The sequence below is a fragment of the Sphaeramia orbicularis genome, chromosome 15, assembly GCF_902148855.1.
Source record: "Sphaeramia orbicularis chromosome 15, fSphaOr1.1, whole genome shotgun sequence".
In the NCBI taxonomy this organism is placed as follows: Eukaryota; Metazoa; Chordata; class Actinopteri; order Kurtiformes; family Apogonidae; genus Sphaeramia; species Sphaeramia orbicularis.
The window spans coordinates 52501-75000 of NC_043971.1; the positions used below are offsets into that span (position 1 = coordinate 52501).

Consider the following 22500-nt stretch of genomic DNA (forward strand, 5'->3'; position numbering starts at 1 on the left):
CAGGTTTCCCTCTTCATTTCGACGATGGCAACATTAGTGGCAAACAGAGGCATGGACAGCCTGCCAGCTGCGGCCAGGACACACACCCAGGCTGTGACCCGAAACTACATCTCTCAACCCCGGCTGAGTGAGTACCGACTGATGCAGCTGATGCTAACAATGCTAACAAGGTTGTTGTGCCGCATTCAATGACACCGAACGGTTGGTAATTCTAACGATTGTACCGGAATATTCCAGCTTTTGTGAAACATGATGCCTTTATAAAGTACTACTTGTCTCCTTTCAGCCACAAAACGTCTTGGGAACTTTACACTTTTATTCACGACAGTAACAGTGTATTTACGTAAGGGTATTTGGTCTCTGGCTTTGCTCTGTCTAACTTCCCCAATTCCGAAATAGATTATTGCTTGATGACTAGTATGATTTCCAGAAGTAGTTTATTTCTTTGTTGTCTGCCGGTAGTTGAGACACACTTTGAACAAATATCTCACATTTGTCCGCAATATTTTCAGATATTTTAACCATGTCCTAAAGTGTGGTGTGTATTCCCATTGGACTTGAACGTAACAAAATATTGCAGTAATGTTAGCTTCTTCACACACTACTAGCATCAAATAAATGTTTATAAACTGGCTGTGTTCTACCATGACCTTTAGTGTCTGTTTGGTTCTAGATTTAAAGTACAGTTAGGTGCTGTCTACGGATAGCTGTGCGAATAAACACCGGTGTTGTTCGTTCAAACAGACTAGGTTAAGCTAAAGCTGTGGTTGTTGCTAACAGGAGCTAACAGGAGCTAACGTCCTTCCATCGACGGTAAGTCCATGTTTGAACCACCTGTCAGCACAACTACAGGCTGGAATGGTTTTAGATTCATTTGGTTAGACAGGTTGTTGTTGTATATTTGCATAGTTTCGTGTACATACATGTTTATTGCGACTGCGTTCAGGCTAAACTAGCACAGTGGATTAGCTAGCCTTCCACACAGTCAGCTGACTGGGATGGAAGTGAGTGAAGGAAGGAAGGAATGAACGAATGAATGAACGAAGCTGGTGTTTTTGTGGGCGTTGAACATTCACATTTTTAAATCAGTAGCACTGCATTATTTGGAATGTCCAGATGAGCACTGTTACAGCATGTAGGTGAATCCAAACCCTGTGTAGATATGTGACAGTGTGTTAGCAACAGCAGAACAGTGACAGATGGTGAGTGATCTGTCATGTGACACGATCACATGAGAGGGGTGTGACTGTGTGTGTGTGTGTGTGTGTGTGTGTGTGGTGGTTGTGACACTGATGAGATTTCCTGAACTTCTGACAGGATATTGAATGCTAACTGGCTAAAATTTCCTTAGGGGGTCAAATGAGTGTCCACTTCTGTAAAAAACAAAACAAAACAGTTGTCCTACAGTCACAGAAGTGTGTGTAAATAATGCTAATCCATTTGTGTACAGACTACTGATATTCTCTGACAGTGGAAGCTCTATTTTCATAAATATTGGATTTGGAATAGCACGTGGATGTGAAAACTTTTGCTGGTGGACGGACGTGACATTACCCATGATGCTCTGGTCAGTCCCAGTACTTTATTAGGAATAAACTTCTAGACTTCCTATTGCTAATTGTGCTCTTCTTCCTAAATGTTGGTATTGTGGATCTAAAACAATCCCAGCTGACACAAAAACACTAAATGTGTCAGTGGACGGATGTGACATGGTTGTTGTGGATCCCATCATACTGATGCTCTGCAGCCATGTCAGCGTTTACACTAATGATCCCTGTGCAAAAACTAGGAGCACTATTATTTATTGGATAGTTTAGCATCAGACTAAAGAGGAAAGAACAATCTAGAATTGTTCTTTGTGTCTAAAAATGCTTCTTATTGTAAAAGTGTTGATGTAAACAGTGCTGTGTGCCATTCTTCATGTATGTATTGGTGGAACAGAAGCAGGATGGATCAGCACCATACTCCAGATTGAACCTGTACAAATAAAACATGTGATATGGAGGAGAGAATCTGGGAAGAAAAACTGGGGAATCCAAAAGAAGAGAAGATTTGTTTTTCAGCTCAGTTCAGTTCAAATAGAACTTGTCCATTTGTGACATGAAAATATAGCATTAATTGTGCTGAAATGGTTCATTTTGGAGCTGAAAACATACAGGGTGGGGAAGCAAAATGTACAATGAACATTTAGTTGTTTTTTCTCAGCAGGCACTACGTCAATTGTTTTGAAACCAAACATATACTGATGTCATAATCATACCTAACACTATTATTCATACCTTTGCAGAAACTTTTGCCCATATGAGTAATCAGGAAAGCAAACGTCAGAGTGTGTGATTTGCTGAATGCACTCGTCACACCAAAGGAGATTTCAAAAATAGTTGGAGTGTCCATAAAGACTGTTTATAATGGAAAGAAGAGAATGACTATGAGCAAAACTATTACCAGAAAGTCTGGAAGATACTATTAAAGAAGAATGGGAGAAGTTGTCACCCCAATATTTGAGGAACACTTGCGCAAGTTTCAGGAAGCGTGTGAAGGCAGTTATTGAGAAAGAAGGAGGACACATAGAATAAAAACATTTTCTATTATGGACATTTTCTTGTGGCAAATAAATTCTCATGACTTTCAATAAACTAATTGGTCATACACTGTCTTTCAATCCCTGCCTCAAAATATTGTACATTTTGCTTCCCCACCCTGTAGTTCATATGAGCATCAACATGTTGAACAGAACTGAAATCCTGTCCATTTGAACAACTGTCATTTACCAACACAAAGTTCCTTTGGATTCACTGAGACTGATTTAATATGAACAAAGACACAAAGAAGAGCTGTGAGCACATGTGAGCCGTAACAGGAATGATCAGTATCAACATAACAGAAGACATTTGACTAAATGGGAAGAAATCTGTCAGTTTCAGTGGTCTTCCACAAATTCGTCAGAATGGAGAGAGCATTGTTGGAAAAATGTGATTAGATTTTTGAAGACAGCCCATCAGGGTAAATCCAGAGGTGGTTCTTCTGAGTGTTGAACACAGTGTGGATCACAGGAGGCCAATCATGATCATGTGTTCTGGGACTGACCCAACATGCACCAAGACTGGAGGGATATTCACAGGACTTTAACATCAGTCTTCAAGGTTCATGTTCCCTATAACTTTGTAAATTTATATCTTGGTGATGTCTCAGTACTAGAACGGAGTGAGGATACAAAATTATTACAGGCACTTTTACAGGCCAGCAAGAAATCTATTACAAGAAGGTGTTTAAAGCTAACTCCACCAACATTAGAAGACTGGTACCAGACCATCTTGCAAATGTTCAAAATGGAAAAATGGACTTACTCTATCAGAATCCAGAGGGATAAATTTAACCATATTTGGGACAAATGGATTAAGTTTGTATCCTCTAGTCATCTAGAATTTGTATCACTCCTCTAAATTTTTTTCCTTTATAATCTCCCTGTCTTTATTCTTTGCTTATGTTTTACTTTTGCATAAACATGTGGAATGTTTAAAGAACCCAGAGGGATTGAAAGCTGTGATTGTCTTTTTTTAAAGTGAGAAATACCAAAACTGTAAGCACACAGTTCATATGTGTTTTGTATTTTTTTTTCTTCTCTGTTTGACACTTCTATATGTATAAAATAAGAAATACAAAAAGAACTCTAATAGATATCATATGTATGAATGGTAATGCTGAGATATCTTGCTCCTTTTCCGATAAAAACAAAATTAAAAAAAAAAAAAAAAGAGACATTTGACTGGAGTCATCAAACACTGATGTTCCCACCCCAGCCCTAGAGAATATCTCCATCTGCAGAATGAAGACACACTGTTCAGTCCACAGGGTGCATTTTCACTGCTTTTTATTGTGGTATGAAATAATAGTTAATACCTGGGTTTATTACAATACTGTATGATGTTGTGGTGGATCCAGATTGTCTGAGTAAGTGTTTGTTTTTGTAAATACAGTCTGTGGTAGCGCTGTCACAATGTTCTTTGAGGTGATGATTAATTGTCATTCAAATAATGGCCTTTAACTCTATTTTTGTTTATTATTGTGACCTTTTAGACCACTCTACCTAAAGCAGAAGAACAAAAGTGTACAGGCGTAGAGCTGTGAAACTTGTGAAGTGAATGGGGTTTGTGTTTGTTTGGAAGGTTCAGTGTGACTTTTTTTAAAAGATCTTTTTTTAAAAGATTATTTCCTGGAAGAATTGAATTACAACAGAAATCTGCACAAATCCTAAACACATTTGTATTTGATCCCAACAGGATCTAATGTTCTATCGCCAAATGTTCAAACTGTGTTCAAACAGAAATTCTGTTTTACAGACATTCCAGTTTCAGATCCTGTTCAAATGTTCAGATTCTATTAGTTCACAACTAACATCAGAACAGGATTTGAGTTCAATCCCAACAAAGGAATCAACACTGTTGAATAAAAGAGTGTGAAATAAGAATAAATAAAATATAAACAAAAACCAAAAATAAACCTCCATAATATCTGCATTTGAATAAATACCTAAAAATATCGATACAGTTTTTTTATATCGATACCGTATTGTGAAATGAAATATCACGATATATTGCAGAACTGATATTTTCTAACAGCCGTAGAAAGGACTGAACTGGATCAGAGGATCTAGAACCCGAGGTTCCCCACGGGTCAACGGGCTCAAGTAGAAATAATGATGGAACCTTCCCTCTGTTAGTTTTCATAGGTGCATGGAGACGGTGTGTAGACAGTAATCATGATTCCGTCAGATAATGACCATGTGGTGGTGATGTCATAACGTAGACAGGCCCCGGTACTGGTCAGGTTCCATCCTGTGCGTTGGTCCAGTAGTTTGGTTCTGATTGTCCTGTGGTTCAGCCCATTCCAGGGGCTTCATCTGGTACGTTCGTCATATCTTCATCCTCCTTTTTTATTTGATTCTCCAGTTTCGAGAATTCAGATGAATTGGGGGGGTGTCGTGGGGTGAATTTCTATCTTTAATTTTCAATCAACAAAACAGATAAAGCAGCTGAAGTTTGGGGCTGCAATCAAAATAAAATCCACTGAAGGCACAAAAATCTCAACTCAATCCAAACTAAACCAAAGCAAAACCACAAAAGCACAAAACCCTTCTGATTTCCAGCAATGAACGTTATCGACTGGAAAGCACAGAGTTTGTCTTTGATTGTGATTGAGCAGCTTTTTGTTGTTTTTTTTTTTTTACTTGTGCATATTTGTTCTTTTGATTGTAATACCAGAGTTTTGCACTGAAATCTGTTTTATTTCATTACAGATTAAAGAAAAAAAAAAGAACCGTCGAAAAAGTTCCAGCAGGTTTTTATTCCAAAGGCTTCAGTCTAAGTTATCTCTGAAACTAGTACGTTTTATTGGTTTGACAAACGAATCAATCAGCTCTTTTCATAATTGGTTTGGATTTTTCTTTGGAAAGTCGTTAAGTGAGTTTTCTGTCAGTTTTTTTTATTTTTGTTTTGACTTGCGTACTTTTTGGTAATGGAATTTGGTTTTTGGCTTGAGGTGGTTTTTATTAGTATCGTGTTTAAGGTAGCCTACCGCGCCACCTGCTGACGACAAAGCTTTTGCCATTAATGAAGTGTTTTAATGTTTTATTCTTTTAATTCATTTTCAGTATTTTACTGTTTTACCTTTTTTTTTTAGTCATGCATATTTTGATGTTGGAAAAAACAACATAAAAAAATGTCAGATTTTAATAATTAGATTAAATGTGACTGACGACAAGTGAAGTGAATGCAGATGAATCTCCACATTGAATAAATACACTGGGTTCTAGATAGAAGCACAACGGTACGCATCATACCTAGGGTACATTTCACAATACTGCATCGATATTAAAAAGAACTGTATTTAGGGCTGTGCAATTAATCGAAATTCAATTACGATTTCAATTATTACACGCAACGATTACAAAAATTATATAATCGAGAAAAAACGATTATTAATTTTGATTTGTTTTAATTCACGCGCACGCAAGCTACCATGAGCTGCTCTGCCCCACCCCCCTCTAAGCTACTGCTGCCTGCTAGCCGGCAGGTCCACTCCAAGAGGAAAGTTGTACCTAGTGGTCTGGACAAACGGCAGGAGAATCCCAGCAGAAGTGCTTGGTAAACAAAAAAGGCAAGTCCAATTCAATTGTATGGAATCACTTTGGGTTTGATGAAGAAGACGGAGAGCAAAAACACATCACGTGCAAAAAGTGTTTCGTAGTTGTGTCCGCACCGACCTCTAACACAACAAACCTTTGTAACCATCTAAAGTTTAACCACCACCCCCTTTATCGTAATCTTATGAAAAACTAAAACGCATAAAAACAACTCCATCTACAACTTCGTCCGCAATGCAATCTTCAGTCTCCGAATCTCTTTACGCTGTAACTCCCGTATTAACCTAACCCTAACCCGTATAACCCTAACGTACGAATTCCAGATGGCTGATGTATACAGAAGGCCTGATCTGAAACCTCACGACACGCCACTGAATTTACTGTTTCATACTACATTGAACATACTTGAATTTATAATTTGCTCTTTACGTGAGTTTTTCTTTTTTTTTTTTTTTTATTGCTACAGTTCTATGGTAAGTCTATAGCAGTTTAATTCCAGTGCACTATTTATTTACAAAAGGAAACATACTTGAATTTACAGTACACTTATTTGCATTCAAAGATTTTTTTGTTTCGTACAAAAGTGAACATACTTTGTTTTAGTGGTTAAAACCTTTATTTATGTTTAAAGAGTATATTTTACATTGTTTTGCGAGGAAAAAAATAAACAACTTTAAGGTTAACAAATAATCATTTTTAATAATCATGATTTCAATTATTGCTAAAATAATCGTGATTATTTTTTTTCTATAATCGAGCAGCCCTAACTGTATTAATATTTTTAGGTATTTATTCAAATGCACATATTGTGGAGGTTTATTTTAGTTTTTTGGTTTTCTTTTTTTTATATTTATTTATTCTTATTTACCACTCTTTTATTAAATATTAGTTCCTTTGTTGGGATTGAACTCAAATCCTGTTCTGATGTTAGTTGTGAACTAATAGAATCTGAACATTTGAACAGGATCTGAAACTGGAATGTCTGTAAAACAGAATTTCAGTTTGAACACAGGAACATTTTGTGATAGAACATTAGATCCTGTTGGGATCAAATACAAATGTGTTTAGTATTTGTGCAGATTTCTGCTGGAATTCAATTCTACAAGGAAATAATAATATAAAAAAAGAGAAACAATTAAAAAATTGCCTTTTTAACAATATCATGATATATCGTGATAAATAGTATCGTGATCCTAGTATTGTGATTTGTATCATATCGCCAGATTCTTGCCAATACATACCCCTAATCATGATGTTTCCAATATCGGCAATGATTGAATTTTAAAAAAAGCCCAAACTTGTCCATTTCTGGGTTTGAGGAGGTTCAGTCTGTTCTGTTTTTCAGTCCTTTTGATTTGGCCTTTATATACTATATAAACAAATGTTTACTGTACCCATGTTTGGGATCTGTTTTTTCAGCACAATTTCATCTATATCATCTGTCTGTTATTTTTTTTTACTTTAACCTACTATAAAAACATAAAAGGACAAAAAACACACAAAAAAATATAAAGTCCAATTTGAAAAATGTATATAATTTATTGCATAAATAACACACAGATGCTTAACGAACCTTTTCACAGACTTTAAAAGTGAATATTGGTTCCAAATATTAGGTATAGAAAATTAAAATTGTAATAAATTAAAACTATACTCAAATATTTGACATAAAAGCAGATCTTTACATAGGGTTTTTTCCCCTAAAAGTGCAGTAATCAAACACGGTTATCATGAGAATTAGAATTTAAACGGTAATACTAACCATCTGCAGTTTTACCGCCATTTATTGTTATATCGGTAATCGTTACATCCCTATGTCAATCTAAGTTTTAAGTAAAGACCACAAACAGAAAAGTTGGATTCCAGACCCTTTGTTTACTGATATGTGTTGCATACAGAAGAACTCCGTAGTTCATGGCTAGTGAGTTATACGCCGCACTCACATGTATGAAAGGGTTAAAGTTGAAACCAGTCAATATTTGACGTTGCTCCTAAATCTCCCAGCTTTGGTATCAGTGAATGTCTTTTGTTCTGTGGGTTTGTATGGGTTTGGTTTTCATAGTTTAATGTAGTTTTTTTCCATAAATAACTGATGCTGCCTAACTTTGGTCCTCTGATGGCGTGCTCTTTTACCTCCGTCTATTGTTGGGCTCTTCGCTGTGGAGCCTCATGCCACAGTCTTTTAGTCTGACTTTGATTATTGAACACATTCAGAGCCATGAACCACAGAGGCCATGTGTGTGTTTTTCTCTCTTTTTTTGTGCAAGTGTCAGAGAGGCAAGCGTGGACTAAAAGCCTCTTAGCAAACTGGAAGGAAATGACTTAATGGAGCTCCGGCCATCTGAGAGATAAGGAGAGACCATGCAACATGTGATATAGAAAAAGAAAGGAAGGGGGGAAAAAACCTGATCTTAAAACCACCGAACCGTCCGACCGCTGAAACTCTCTCATTTTGACGCTCGGCTCTTTTCTCTCATCAAACGCATTATCAAACAGCAGCTGTCGGTTCTGATGACGAGGCAGCAATTTACGCCTAAATGACAGCGGAGCGACTGAGGAAACTTCAGGAGGCTCTGAGTGCAGCTCCCATTCTGCATGTGGACTAATGCGCTGATGGATGGATGGACTGGACCTGTACTGAGTGTGTGTGTGTGTGTGTGTGTGTGTGTGTGTGTGTGTGTGTGTGTGTGGGGACCACAGGAGGGGAAACCCAGGTTCATCCAGTCCAAGTCCTGCCATGTGTTGGTTCTCCTGGTTCACTTATGGGGCTGTGTATCAGCAAGAACCTGGCGATACAATCCAAATCACAATACTCGGATCACAATATGATATATCACGATTAGTGCTGGGTAGTGATTAAAATTTTTAATTGCAATTAATCGCATGGATTTCCGCAATTAATCATGGTTAATCACATAGTTATATGGGAGGGGGGGCGGGTTTGCCGGCATCAACAGCGTGTATTTCCTTTCAGTGATATTTCAGACTGCAGTACTCCAGTGATAAAAATAATTGCACATGTCAGTGCTTCCAAACACCTGTGTCCCCCCCCCCCCCACCACCACCACCATCTGAAGACATTTCAAATGAAAATGTCCATGGAACAGACCGTTACACATGTTTATGACCACACGTTTATTTCCGCTTGTGAGTGATTGACAGGAGTCTTAGTCCCACTAATCAGTACTAATACTAATAAGCCCAATAATATGTGATGTTCAGTTGTTCAACGTAAACAAAGGGGGCCCTCTAGTGGTGGGAATAAATTGCACTAACGTATGTTTTGTCCTTGCGGTGTTCCCATAGTCTGTTCAGACATAAGAAGGAACTAACAGACACATTTCTTTCACTCTGTTTGTATGGCCCCAAAAACGTGTGTCTGTGAGTATTTTCTGTTCAGTTGTTGTCAGAATGAATAGTATTAAATATCTCTGATGAGAACCTTTGTTGCTGGATAAAAAGACGTAAATCTTAAATTAATCTGTAAATGCTAATTGTTAGTGTGTCTCTGGATTTTCCCATTCAAGTTAGCATCGAGTTAATGGTCTTTTTCCCATTCATTTAAATGTATAATGCCATGTAAATGTACTAAGGCAGTGAACAGAACTCAGACATATTTTGTTTGTATGTTACAGTTTTACAGTGAGTCTACAGGAACAGATTTGGACAGAAGTTTTGGCCATTTGGCTTTTCTTGTTAAACCTGTTGTCTATCTGCAGCTAATCGCTACACACACACAAGCAGAAGAATAGGAGTTAGAATAAAACAGCATTAACGGGAAAGAAAAAAAATTATCGGCGTTATTTAATGAATGCGTTAACACGGTAATAACGCATTAACTTGCCCAGCCCTAATCACGATATATCATGATACTGTTCATATTGCAATATTTTTTGTTTAGTTTCTTTTTTAAAAAGATTATTTTCTGGAAAAACTAATAGTGCAGCATTTGGATAAATAAAGTTTTAACACGCGGCTTTAGCAGTACAAAAAACACAAAAATAAATAAATAAATAATGTTTTACAGACATTACAGTTTAAAATCCTGCTTAAATGTTCATATTCTATTGCAAAAAGAATCCATAGTGTTCAGTCCCTGAATCATCCAACATCAGAACATTATTTTTGTGCATTCTCAATTTAAAAAACAAACATTTGCCTCTTTCAGACAGTAAAAAGTGCTTTTAGGATGCTTGAATTATCCATTATCTAACAAAACAGCTTTATCAATTTCAAAAAACTACATTTATGACCTGCAATATCACAATAGTACTTTTATAGTAAACAAACAACAAAACAAAAAACCCATGAATATAGAAATAAAAGAGCTGGAAAAACTAAAACAAAAACGAACCTCCGCCATGTCTGCATTTGAAGAAATGTCTAAAAATATTGATACAGTACCGCGATATATTGTGATACCGATATTTTCTTACACCCCTGTTCATTTAAACGCAGGTGATTCCACTGATTATCCATTCATCTACCTGGATGAGGACAGTGTTCATCCAAATGGACTGGTTCAGTGAACAGGATGGAACCAACACATGGAAGGACTTAGACTTGAACCTGGGATGACCCACCTGTAGTTTGAACCCAGGCGGCGGCGTACAGTGACAGTGAAACTCCAGACTCTTTACTAATTCCTCTGTTGCTGCATTTCCACTACGTGGAACTCGTTTGACTCTGCTCATCTCCCGTTGTTGTGCTCCTCATTTCCTTTCCCCTACCTACAGAAACTTGTATTTGAGGGGGTACGACGTTTGTTGCCTGCACCGGAACCGGGCCTGGATGACGGCCTGGTGTTCACTCTGCTGCTAGATTCACAAGCACCGCTGAGTAGAGAATCAGATGCATGACATTCCTGTAAATGAATCACATGTGCACAAATATTTGAGCAGATTGGAGGGATTCCACCCTTTAGAAGAAATGGAAGCTTTGACAGTGTTCAACTGGACCTGGTGTGGTCTGTTTGGACCTGGTGTGGTCTGTTTGGACCTGGTGTGGTCTGTTTAGACCTGGTGTGGTCTGTTTAGTTCGTTTCTGCCTCAACACCACGTTGTCTTTGTTCCGACCAAAACAATGCAGTGTACGCGTGACATCATCACACATGCGCAGCGAAGGTGGAATCGATAAGCAGAATTGTTAAGCAGGCAAATGATTCCAAGGAATCGAGCTACAGGGATCCGGTTCTCAAACAGAACCAGTTCTCATTTCCCATCCCTAGTGGTTGCCCACACAGTCCGTCCTCCAAACGTCCCCCCTTGGTTGGAACCAGTGGTGTTCCTTTTCCAGAGCGTTCCTGAACCCTGGTTCCACTTTTATTAGGCCTCTGTTCTTAACCCTAACCCTCCAGAGCTGTTCCAGAGGTGGAACCACATGAGCCACCATTTCATTTACACAGACGAAAGAACAGAAGAAAGGGGGGATATTCCAGAACACCAGTGGAACAGGGGCTGTTATGAAACGGTTGTAGATGTTTATAAGATAATACAATGTACATAATTTTGATTAGAGGCGACAAAAATACTCATGAGTAATCCTGTAGATTTGTTTTAGACCCAGCTGGAAAATTTGGAAAATGACCCTTAAACGTGCTTGAAAAGTGCTTGAATTTGACCTTGAAAAATGTGTATGAACCCTGGATGAATAAAATAAGCACAATGGATCAGTCTTCTGAATTGGCACTTTTTTACCGGTATCTGATCCGGTGTTTTACGTCTGGATCAGACCGATATCTAATGTCTTGAAAAACTTAAAGCCTTTATTTTGGCAGCTACTTTTATTATAGAAAAGGTGAAAATTTTCTTTAACCCAACAATTTCATATTAAATATTTAAAAACAGTGTCATATGCCCCCTTTAAGAAGAGAAAACACAAATGTGAACCCGGCCCCATTACCTATGTTGATCATTTTAAAGGTGCTGGAGACTTTCATGACCAGTTTTTCTCAGTTCTGTCCATCCTCAGTCATATCCTCAGTATCCTGAATCTGTTGGTTTGTCTGTCATTCCTCAGCTGAATCTCTTCCTCATGCTGGACTGTTTCTTAGTTCCATCCACCACAAACAAACCATGTGTTTACAAACCGACCCGGGACGTCACTCGGGCATCTTCGGAATTTTATCGCGACGTGCATTGTGGGAAACGGAGGTTCGCACAGCCGCCTGGCAGCGGCAGCGCAACCATATGGTATTATATGGATGAAACAAACACGCAGAAACGGCTAAGACGCGGAAACGGCTGGAGGAATATGCACAGAGGGAAGGGAGTTCCAGCAGTTTCCGATCGTGTCTGTTCCAGCTGCTGCTGTCAGGTGACTGCACGAACCTTCCCCTCCCACAATGCGCGTCGCGACAAAATTCCTCAGATGCCAAGTTCCCTCCTGGTGTTCTCTGTTTGTACACACATGGACTGTTTCTGGTGGATGGAACTAAGAAACTGTTCACCGTAATGTAAGAGATTCAGCTGAGGAATGACAGACAGACGAACAGACTCAGGATACTGAGGATATGACTGAGGATGGACAGATCTGAGGAAAAACTGGTCACCAAAGTCTCCCACACCTTTAAATAATAATAAATAAATATAGACATAAAAAGAAAAACTAAAATGAACCTCCACAATATCTGCATTTGAATAAATACCTAAAAATATCGATACAGTATTTTGAAATGAAATATCGCGATATATTGCAGAACCAATGTTTCCTCACACCCCTACCTATGAGCGCCCCACACTAACCCTAAAACCCCCGAAAAAGCCAAACGTAGCTCGAATATGTAGAGCAGAACACACAGCCTAGCGCTTTTGTTCGGTGTAGCCAATTACACCCATCAAAGGGTCTATAAGATCACAACGCTCCCATGTTCCTTTGCTCCTTATTGACTCGACGGAGCTCGGAGAGAGGGCTGAAAGCTCCTGAAAAGACCCTCTGAGACACAGCGGCAAAAATAAACAAATAAAGACATTTCTCATCATCAGACCAAGTCTTTTCTTTTAAGAGGCCTTTGTCTCTCTCATGTCAAATGCGACAAAAGCTATTAGCCCACGAAATGGCTGGTCTTTGTTTTAGTAGTGCATTCTGTCATTTAGTTCTATGAAAAGACACGGAGCAAAGGCACTGTACGGCTTTGTGAAGATTTAATTAATGGTAATAATGTAGTCACGATAAACAAATGTCTCATCTGTCACTATGAAAGTAATTTCTATAAAATCAATGTTATTTTTGTAACAGTTCTATAATCCACATTCTAATTAGGCTTAAGCAGCTAGCTTGTCAGTGGGGGGAATAAAAAAAAAAAAAAGAAGAGTCTCCCGTGGGCGTTTGCCATTCTTTTCATCAAAGAACATTTAATGCAGGCTAAGGATTTGACACAGTTTTTCTGTGTTTTTGCATGAACACAAACCAATCCACTTCAGCGGTGCGTCTGCTCTGGATGACCGCTCCTCATTAATGTTTTTGACATCGCTTCGTTGGAACAATCGCAGGGTCAGTTTGGAGAAGAGTGTTTTCAAATGGAGGAAATCCCTCAACTTCCACCAAACCTTGGGACGGAACAATAAGGTGGCGTTGTGTTCGTCAAGGTTTGAAATGCCCTTCATTAGATCCAGACGTAGAAGTAGACGTCTGCGCCAGGAACATTTACAAATAAGAATAAGAATAACATTAGATCCAGACGTAGAAGTAGACGTCTGCTCCAGGAATAATAATAATAATAAGAAGAAGAAGAAGAATAAAGGAACAGGACGTGTAGATATATGTGACCGGAGATGACATCAGGTTGGATTCACACTGGAGTTGAATGTTGAACGTCCACCTACTTCTATTCCTTCTTCTCTGTCTTCTCTTTTTTCCTTTTTGTTTTTTCTTCTCCTTCTCCTTCTTCATCTTCTCCTTCTCTTTTTTCCTTCTGCTTCTTCTTCTTAGATTAGACCAGTGGTTCTTAACCTGGGTTCGATCGAACCCTAGGGGTTCGGTGAGTCAGTCTCAGGGGTTCGGCGGAGGTCAAGACACACACTCGGCTCGCTAGTCGGGTGTGTGTGTCGGGTGTGTATGTAAACAAACGGCTTCGGAGACTCTTTCTCTGATTGACATCCAATATACGCGGTGTATTGTTGTTGCTTATAGCACTACAACACAATCCGGAAGTGTTTATAATCTCTTCCACTTGTCTGATGATGAATTATTTGAGTATTTTCCACATCGTTATGACTTTTGCCACTTCCTGGTAACCACAGAGGCAGCCATGTGTAGCGTTTGTTTACATTTTTCGGTCACCACACTGGTCAGTTACAATCATGTGACGACCGACGCACTGTCGCGGATGGAGAAATCGTATTACGCTAAAGCCGTCAGTCACACTGATTTGCAGTAAATATTCATTATTATTGTAGCCTGATGGAAACTAGGTGATGGGTGTGTGTTAAAATGTTAAAAATGATAAATAGCATAAATACAATAAGTTCATTATTGTAATACATAAGGTTAAAAATTAAAACCATTTCAGTGTGGTAGTATTAAAAAAGGTCATGTCTTTGTGAAAAGGTATGGAATTTGTTGTGAGTTCATGCACTGTATTGGTTTTGTTCTTTGAACACAGTGATGTTAATGCACGGTTCATTTCGTGCACCAGTAAAACATAAACCTGTGTGGAAAAAAATCATATTTTATTTTTAATAAAGAAGGGTTCGATGAATGCGCATATGAAACTGGTGGGGTTCAGTACCTCCAACAAGGTTAAGAACCACTGGATTAGATCAAATAATCTAATCTAAAATAATCTAAAGTAATCTCATCTCATCTCAAATAATCTAAAATCATCTCATCTAAAATAATCTCATCTCATCTAAAATCATCGAAAATAATCTCATCTAAAATAATCAAATTTAATCTAAAATAATCTAATCTGATCTAATTCATGGATTGTTTAGTTTTTTTTTTTTAATAATCTGTCGTCAAATACTCATATAGTGTTGTGTTTTAGTTGTGCTGATAACAGAGGTGTCACCACAACAAATCCAAATGTCTGCTGCTCTGTGGATACTGGTGGATATTGATGGATACTGGTCTGTGGACTCTGTGGATACTGGTTTGTGGATACTGGTCTGTGGACTCTGTGGATACTGGTCTGTGGACTCTGTGGATACTGGTTAGTGGATACTGGTCTGTGGACTCTGTGGATACTGGTTAGTGGATACTGGTCTGTGGACTCTGTGGATACTGGTTAGTGGATACTGGTCTGTGGACTCTGTGGATACTGGTTAGTGGATACTGGTCTGTGGACTCTGTGGATACTGGTCTGTGGACTCTGTGGATACTGGTTAGTGGATACTGGTCTGTGGACTCTGTGGATACTGGTTAGTGGATACTGGTCTGTGGACTCTGTGGATACTGGTCTGTGGACTCTGTGGATACTGGTTAGTGGATACTGGTCTGTGGACTCTGTGGATACTGGTCTGTGGACTCTGTGGATACTGGTTAGTGGATACTGGTTAGTGGATACTGGTCTGTGGACTCTGTGGATACTGGTTAGTGGATACTGGTCTGTGGACTCTGTGGATACTGGTTAGTGGATACTGGTCTGTGGACTCTGTGGATACTGGTCTGTGGACTCTGTGGATACTGGTTAGTGGATACTGGTTAGTGGATACTGGTCTGTGGACTCTGTGGATACTGGTTAGTGGATACTGGTCTGTGGACTCTGTGGATACTGGTTAGTGGATACTGGTCTGTGGACTCTGTGGATACTGGTTAGTGGATACTGGTCTGTGGACTCTGTGGATACTGGTTAGTGGATACTGGTCTGTGGACTCTGTGGATACTGGTTAGTGGATACTGGTCTGTGGACTCTGTGGATACTGGTTAGTGGATACTGGTTAGTGGATACTGGTCTGTGGACTCTGTGGATACTGGTTAGTGGATACTGGTCTGTGGACTCTGTGGATACTGGTTAGTGGATACTGGTCTGTGGACTCTGTGGATACTGGTTAGTGGATACTGGTCTGTGGACTCTGTGGATACTGGTTAGTGGATACTGGTCTGTGGACTCTGTGGATACTGGTCTGTGGACTCTGTGGATACTGGTTAGTGGATACTGGTCTGTGGACTCTGTGGATACTGGTTAGTGGATACTGGTCTGTGGACTCTGTGGATACTGGTTAGTGGATACTGGTTAGTGGATACTGGTCTGTGGACTCTGTGGATACTGGTTAGTGGATACTGGTCTGTGGACTCTGTGGATACTGGTTAGTGGATACTGGTCTGTGGACTCTGTGGATACTGGTCTGTGGACTCTGTGGATACTGGTTAGTGGATACTGGTCTGTGGACCTCTGTGGATACTGGTTAGTGGATACTGGTCTGTGGACTCTGTGGATACTGGTCTGTGGACTCTGTGGATACTGGTTAGTGGATACTGGTCTGTGGACTCTGTGGATACTGGTCTGTGGACTCTGTGGATACTGGTTAGTGGATACTGGTCTGTGGACTCTGTGGATACTGGTTAGTGGATACTGGTCTGTGGACTCTGTGGATACTGGTCTGTGGACTCTGTGGATACTGGTTAGTGGATACTGGTCTGTGGACTCTGTGGATACTGGTCTGTGGACTCTGTGGATACTGGTTAGTGGATACTGGTTAGTGGATACTGGTCTGTGGACTCTGTGGATACTGGTTAGTGGATACTGGTCTGTGGACTCTGTGGATACTGGTTAGTGGATACTGGTCTGTGGACTCTGTGGATACTGGTTAGTGGATACTGGTCTGTGGACTCTGTGGATACTGGTTAGTGGATACTGGTCTGTGGACTCTGGTCTGTGGACTCTGTGGATACTGGTTAGTGGATACTGGTCTGTGGACTCTGTGGATACTGGTTGGACCTACAGCAGCTGCTTCTTCTCCAGCTGCAGGTGTCTGTGGACAGTATGCTTCCTCCATGACCCCAGCCCTCAGAACAGTGGGAGCGTTCCACAGGCCGTGCTCGGCTGTAAATCGTCTGCCGGTTTAAACCTGATTGCGCGGCGTTCCAATCAGTGGTTGAAGCAGGAGAGTGCAGGGCTTTACCTGGGGGTTAGCAGTCTGACTGTACAGCCTGGGCAGGACCGTCCTCATGTCTGCACAGGCCTAGGGATGGAACCATATGAAAATTTCATATCACGGTTATTGTGACCAAAATTATCACAGTTGTCATTATTATTGCGGTATTGTTGAAATTGTGCTGAAAATGTTCAAAAAGTACTAACACACACACTGAAATAATTTCACCAAGTTGTATTTTGAAAACAAAAAACATCAAATAGACCAAATAAAATAATAGACACAATGTCCCTTCTGTGTCAGAAACATTCCAATATTAACCCTTAGTGGTCTGAGCCTATTTTGTCTGTTTTTCAGTCCTTTTGATTTGGCCTTTATATACTATAGAAACAAATGTTTACTATACCCATGTTTACCTCCGCCAAGGAGGTTATGTTTTTGCCAGGGTTTGTCTGTCTGTCTGTCTGTTTGTCTGTCTGTTAGTGTGCAATATAACTCAAAAAGTTATGGACAGATTTGGATGAAATTTTCAGGGTTTGTTGGAAATGGGATAAGGAAGAAATGATTAAATTTTGGGGGTGATCGGGGGTGGGGGGTCCCACGGGGGGGCCCACTGATCAGCCTTGGTGGAGGTCTGCGCTCTCCGAATGCTTCTAGTTGGGATCTGTTTTTTCAGCACAACTTCATCTATATCATCTGTCTGTTATTTTTTCACTTTAACCTACTATAAAAACATAAAAGGACAGAAAACACAAAAAAAATATGAAAACTGATTTGAAAAATGTTTATAATTTATTGCATAAATAACACACAGATGTTTAATGAACCTTTTCACAGACTTTAAAAGTGAATATTGGTTCCAAATATTAGGTATAGAAAATTAAAATTGTCATAACTTGAAACTATACTCAGATATTTGACATAAAAGCAGATCTTTACGTAGGGTTTTTTTTTCCCCTAAAAGTGCGGTAATCAAACACGGTTATCATGAGAATTAGAATTTAAACGGTAATACTAACTGTCTGTGATTTTACCACTGTTTATGGTTATGCCGGTAATCGTTACATCCCTACACAGGGCTTTACCTGGGTTAGGGTTAGCAGTCTGACTGTACAGCCAGGGCAGGACCGTCCTCATGTCTACACAGGTGGGAAGCACTGGGTACGTCCTGGCACTTCTGAAATAGGTTGGACTAAAAAACGCTCTGTTTTTCAACAAAACATGGAACTTGTCCTTGATTTAATTTTTGCTCTTTATTTTTTTTTGTCTCATGTTTTTATTTTGCTTAAAAGCACAGAGCACTCTGATGGTTTACAGCTTAATCCCAGTTGTGTTTTGTGCTTTTGTGCTCAAAAGCTCAGTTGGTCTTCTGCAAACAAATAGAACAGATGAGAAAATAGAAAAGAGGCTCATCTCAAACGCTTGAACTAATAGTTGTCTGTGTTGTTGTAACTTTTTTTCATTTTAGTTAATATTAAAGGGTCTGCTGTACCCTTTTATTTCCGATAACCTTGGATTCAACAGGAGAAGTTTACCTCAGTTTCATTGGCCTCAGATTGTTGTGATAATAGACGCTGGAAGGACACTGATGGTCCACGCCTCCTCCAACGACCTCCGCTTTCATCATTTCACCAAAACCCTCATTTTTCTGAATCTGCTTCAAATGTCCTAGATTAGTTCTTGTAGTTGTAGGTTTTTTACAGTCCTGAAATTTTCAGTATTTTTCTGTGATGTGAAAAATAATTGTAAACCCTCCTGTGTCCTGTTCAGAGTTCATCAGGTTCATGTGAATGTTCCGTGAACTCTGTCTGCGCCGAAGTACCTAAAAGTACAAACGAATATATCAGGTAACCCTGAACTGGTTTTACATCGGAGGACTGCGAAAGGTTTTTTAGTAACTCAGTTACAATGAAAAATGAACAGAATTAACTAGTGAAACAGCCTCACACACTACCAACAATTTGGAACAGACGGAACATGCAGAACACTGAAGCAAATGAGGTCCCTGAATGCACCACGTTTGTCATAATTCTCTTCAGTAAAGTGGATCCAGTCTTTGACAGACGGTATCTGGTCTGTTGGACTGTATGTTCGCTCCAGTGTATTCAGCAGAAATGGACGAACAGGCAGTGGAAATAAAGAAGTTTATAACATTTTAGCAAAAAATACATGGATTTACAGGTAATAGAATTATATATTGATAATTAGCATGGCTTTGAGTAAGACCTGCACCATTTTATTAGCTGTTTGCCCATCGGTGGGGTGTTTTCTGTATCTTTGGGGTGTTCTCCTGTATCTTTGGGGTGTTCTCCTGTATCTTTGGGACGTTCTCCTGTATCTTTGGGGTGTTCTCCAGTATCTTTGGGGTGTTCTCCTGTATCTTTGGGGTGTTTTCTGTATCTTTGGGACGTTCTCCTGTATCTTTGGGATGTTCTCCTGTATCTTTGGGGTGTTCTCCTGTATCTTTGGGGTATTTTCTGTATCTTTGGGGTGTTCTCCTGTATCTTTGGGGTGTTCTCCTGTATCTTTGGGGTGTTTTCTGTATCTTTGGGACGTTCTCCTGTATCTTTGGGATGTTCTCCTGTATCTTTGGGGTGTTCTCCTGTATCTTTGGGGTATTTTCTGTATCTTTGGGGTGTTCTCCTGTATCTTTGGGGTGTTCTCCTGTATCTTTGGGGTGTTCTCCTGTATCTTTGGGGTATTTTCTGTATCTTTGGGATGTTCTCCTGTATCTTTGGGGTATTTTCTGTGTCTTTGGGGTGTTCTCCTGTATCTTTGGGATGGTCTCCTGTATCTTTGGGATGTTCTCCTGTATCTTTGGGGTGTTCTCCTGTATCTTTGGGACGTTCTTCTGTATCTTTGGGATGTTCTCCTGTATCTTTGGGGTGTTCTCCTGTATCTTTGGGGTATTTTCTGTATCTTTGGGGTGTTCTCCTGTATCTTTGGGATGGTCTCCTGTATCTTTGGGATGTTCTCCTGTATCTTTGGGGTGTTTTCTGTATCTTTGGGATGTTCTCCTGTATCTTTGGGGTGTTCTCCTGTATCTTTGGGATGGTCTCCTGTATCTTTGGGATGTTCTCCTGTATCTTTGGGGTGTTCTCCTGTATCTTTGGGATGGTCTCCTGTATCTTTGGGGTGTTCTCCTGTATCTTTGGGATGGTCTCCTGTATCTTTGGGGTGTTCTCCTGTATCTTTGGGGTGTTCTCCTGTATCTTTGGGGTGTTCTCCTGTATCTTTGGGATGTTCTCCTGTATCTTTGGGGTGTTCTCCTGTATCTTTGGGGTGTTTTCTGTATCTTTGGGATGTTCTCCTGTATCTTTGGGATGTTCTCCTGTATCTTTGGGGTGTTTTCTGTATCTTTGGGGTGTTCTCCTGTATCTTTGGGATGTTCTCCTGTATCTTTGGGGTGTTTTCTGTATCTTTGGGGTGTTTTCTGTATCTTTGGGGTGTTCTCCTGTATCTTTGGGATGTTCTCCTGTATCTTTGGGGTGTTTTCTGTATCTTTGGGGTGTTTTCTGTATCTTTGGGGTGTTTTCTGTATCTTTGGGATGTTCTCCTGTATCTTTGGGATGTTCTCCAGTATCTTTGGGGTGTTTTCTGTATCTTTGGGGTGTTCTCCTGTATCTTTGGGGTGTTCTCCTGTATCTTTGGGGTGTTTTCTGTATCTTTGGGGTGTTCTCCTGTATCTTTGGGATGTTCTCCTATATCTTTGGGATGTTCTCCAGTATCTTTGGCGTGTTCTCTAGTATCTCTGGGGTGTTCTCCTGTATCTTTGGGGTGTTTTCTGTATCTTTGGGATGTTCTCCTGTATCTTTGGGATGTTCTCCAGTATCTTTGGGGTGTTTTCTGTATCTTTGGGGTGTTCTCCTGTATCTTTGGAGTGTTCTCCAGTATCTTTGGGGTGTTTTCTGTATCTTTGGGGTGTTCTCCTGTATCTTTGGGATGTTCTCCAGTATCTTTGGGGTGTTTTCTGTATCTTTGGGGTGTTCTCCTGTATCTTTGGGATGTTCTCCAGTATCTTTGGGGTGTTTTCTGTATCTCTGGGGTGTTCTGCAGTATCTTTGGGGCGTTCTCCTGGCTGTGAAGGCCTACTCCGGTGCCTGTTTGTGGGTGTGCTTGCGCTGGAGTGTGCATTCCCTCCTGGATTGGAGGTCATTCGGATTCCCATGTCCCGAGGGGCTGTGGGAATCCCTTGAAGTAGAGGCGAAGACGTGATTGTGCTGCTGCTGCTGCACATCACAGCGCTCATTTATTGTCAGAAGGATGATGCACCCCCCTCTGTATCCCAGCTCCGACCCCCCCCACCACCACCACCCTTCACCTCTTTCAGCTGGGGAATTGAATTGTGTTGGAATGCTCTGTGCCTCTTTTCTCTGGCACTTGAATGGGCTCTTTAGTATTTCACACCAAGGTGTCCTTCAGGGTGCGAGGTCAGGCTACCAAAACAGCTTCTAGTGGCGGATTAGGACCAATTAACATCTTTGTACACAAAGGGCTCTGGCAGCTGAACAGGCTGAGGGTGACCCACACTGCCGTTGCATGCCAAGCCAGGGGAGCGCAGCACTTGAGCTGAAGGAGCCAAAGAGGGTGGAGAAAGTTTTCCAAACCTAATGGGAAATGTTGCTACTTCACACCTCATGAACGTAGCGTCTATTGAACGGTCGTTATCTGGTGAAACGAGAGAGAAAAGCACTGTTTTTAATCATCACAGCTGAATGGAAGAGGAGACCAGGACCGGCCCAGGGTTATAGAGGGGAGGGGTTATATAGACGCAAGGTTATATAGACACAGGGTTATATAGGAGACCAGGACCGGCCCAGGGTTATAGAGGGGAGGGGTTATATAGACGCAAGGTTATATAGACACAGGGTTATATAGGAGACCAGGACCGGCCCAGGGTTATAGAGGGGAGGGGTTATATAGACGCAAGGTTATATAGACACAGGGTTATATAGGAGACCAGGACCGGCCCAGGGTTATAGAGGGGAGGGGTTATATAGACGCAAGGTTATATAGACACAGGGTTATATAGGAGACCAGGACCGGCCCAGGGTTATAGAGGGGAGGGGTTATATAGACGCAAGGTTATATAGACACAGGGTTATATAGGAGACCAGGACCGGCCCAGGGTTATAGAGGGGAGGGGTTATATAGACGCAAGGTTATATAGACTAGGGCTGCTCGATTATAGGGAGACCAGGACCGGCCCAGGGTTATAGAGGGGAGGGGTTATATAGACGCAAGGTTATATAGACACAGGGTTATATAGGAGACCAGGACCGGCCCAGGGTTATAGAGGGGAGGGGTTATATAGACGCAAGG

The 22500-nt window shown here is 40.4% G+C and overlaps 1 pseudogene; it reads left to right on the forward strand.

The window, feature by feature from the left end:
- Positions 1 to 22500, forward strand: part of LOC115434166 (V-type proton ATPase subunit B, brain isoform-like) — a 75829-nt pseudogene that overhangs the window by 90 nt on the left and 53239 nt on the right.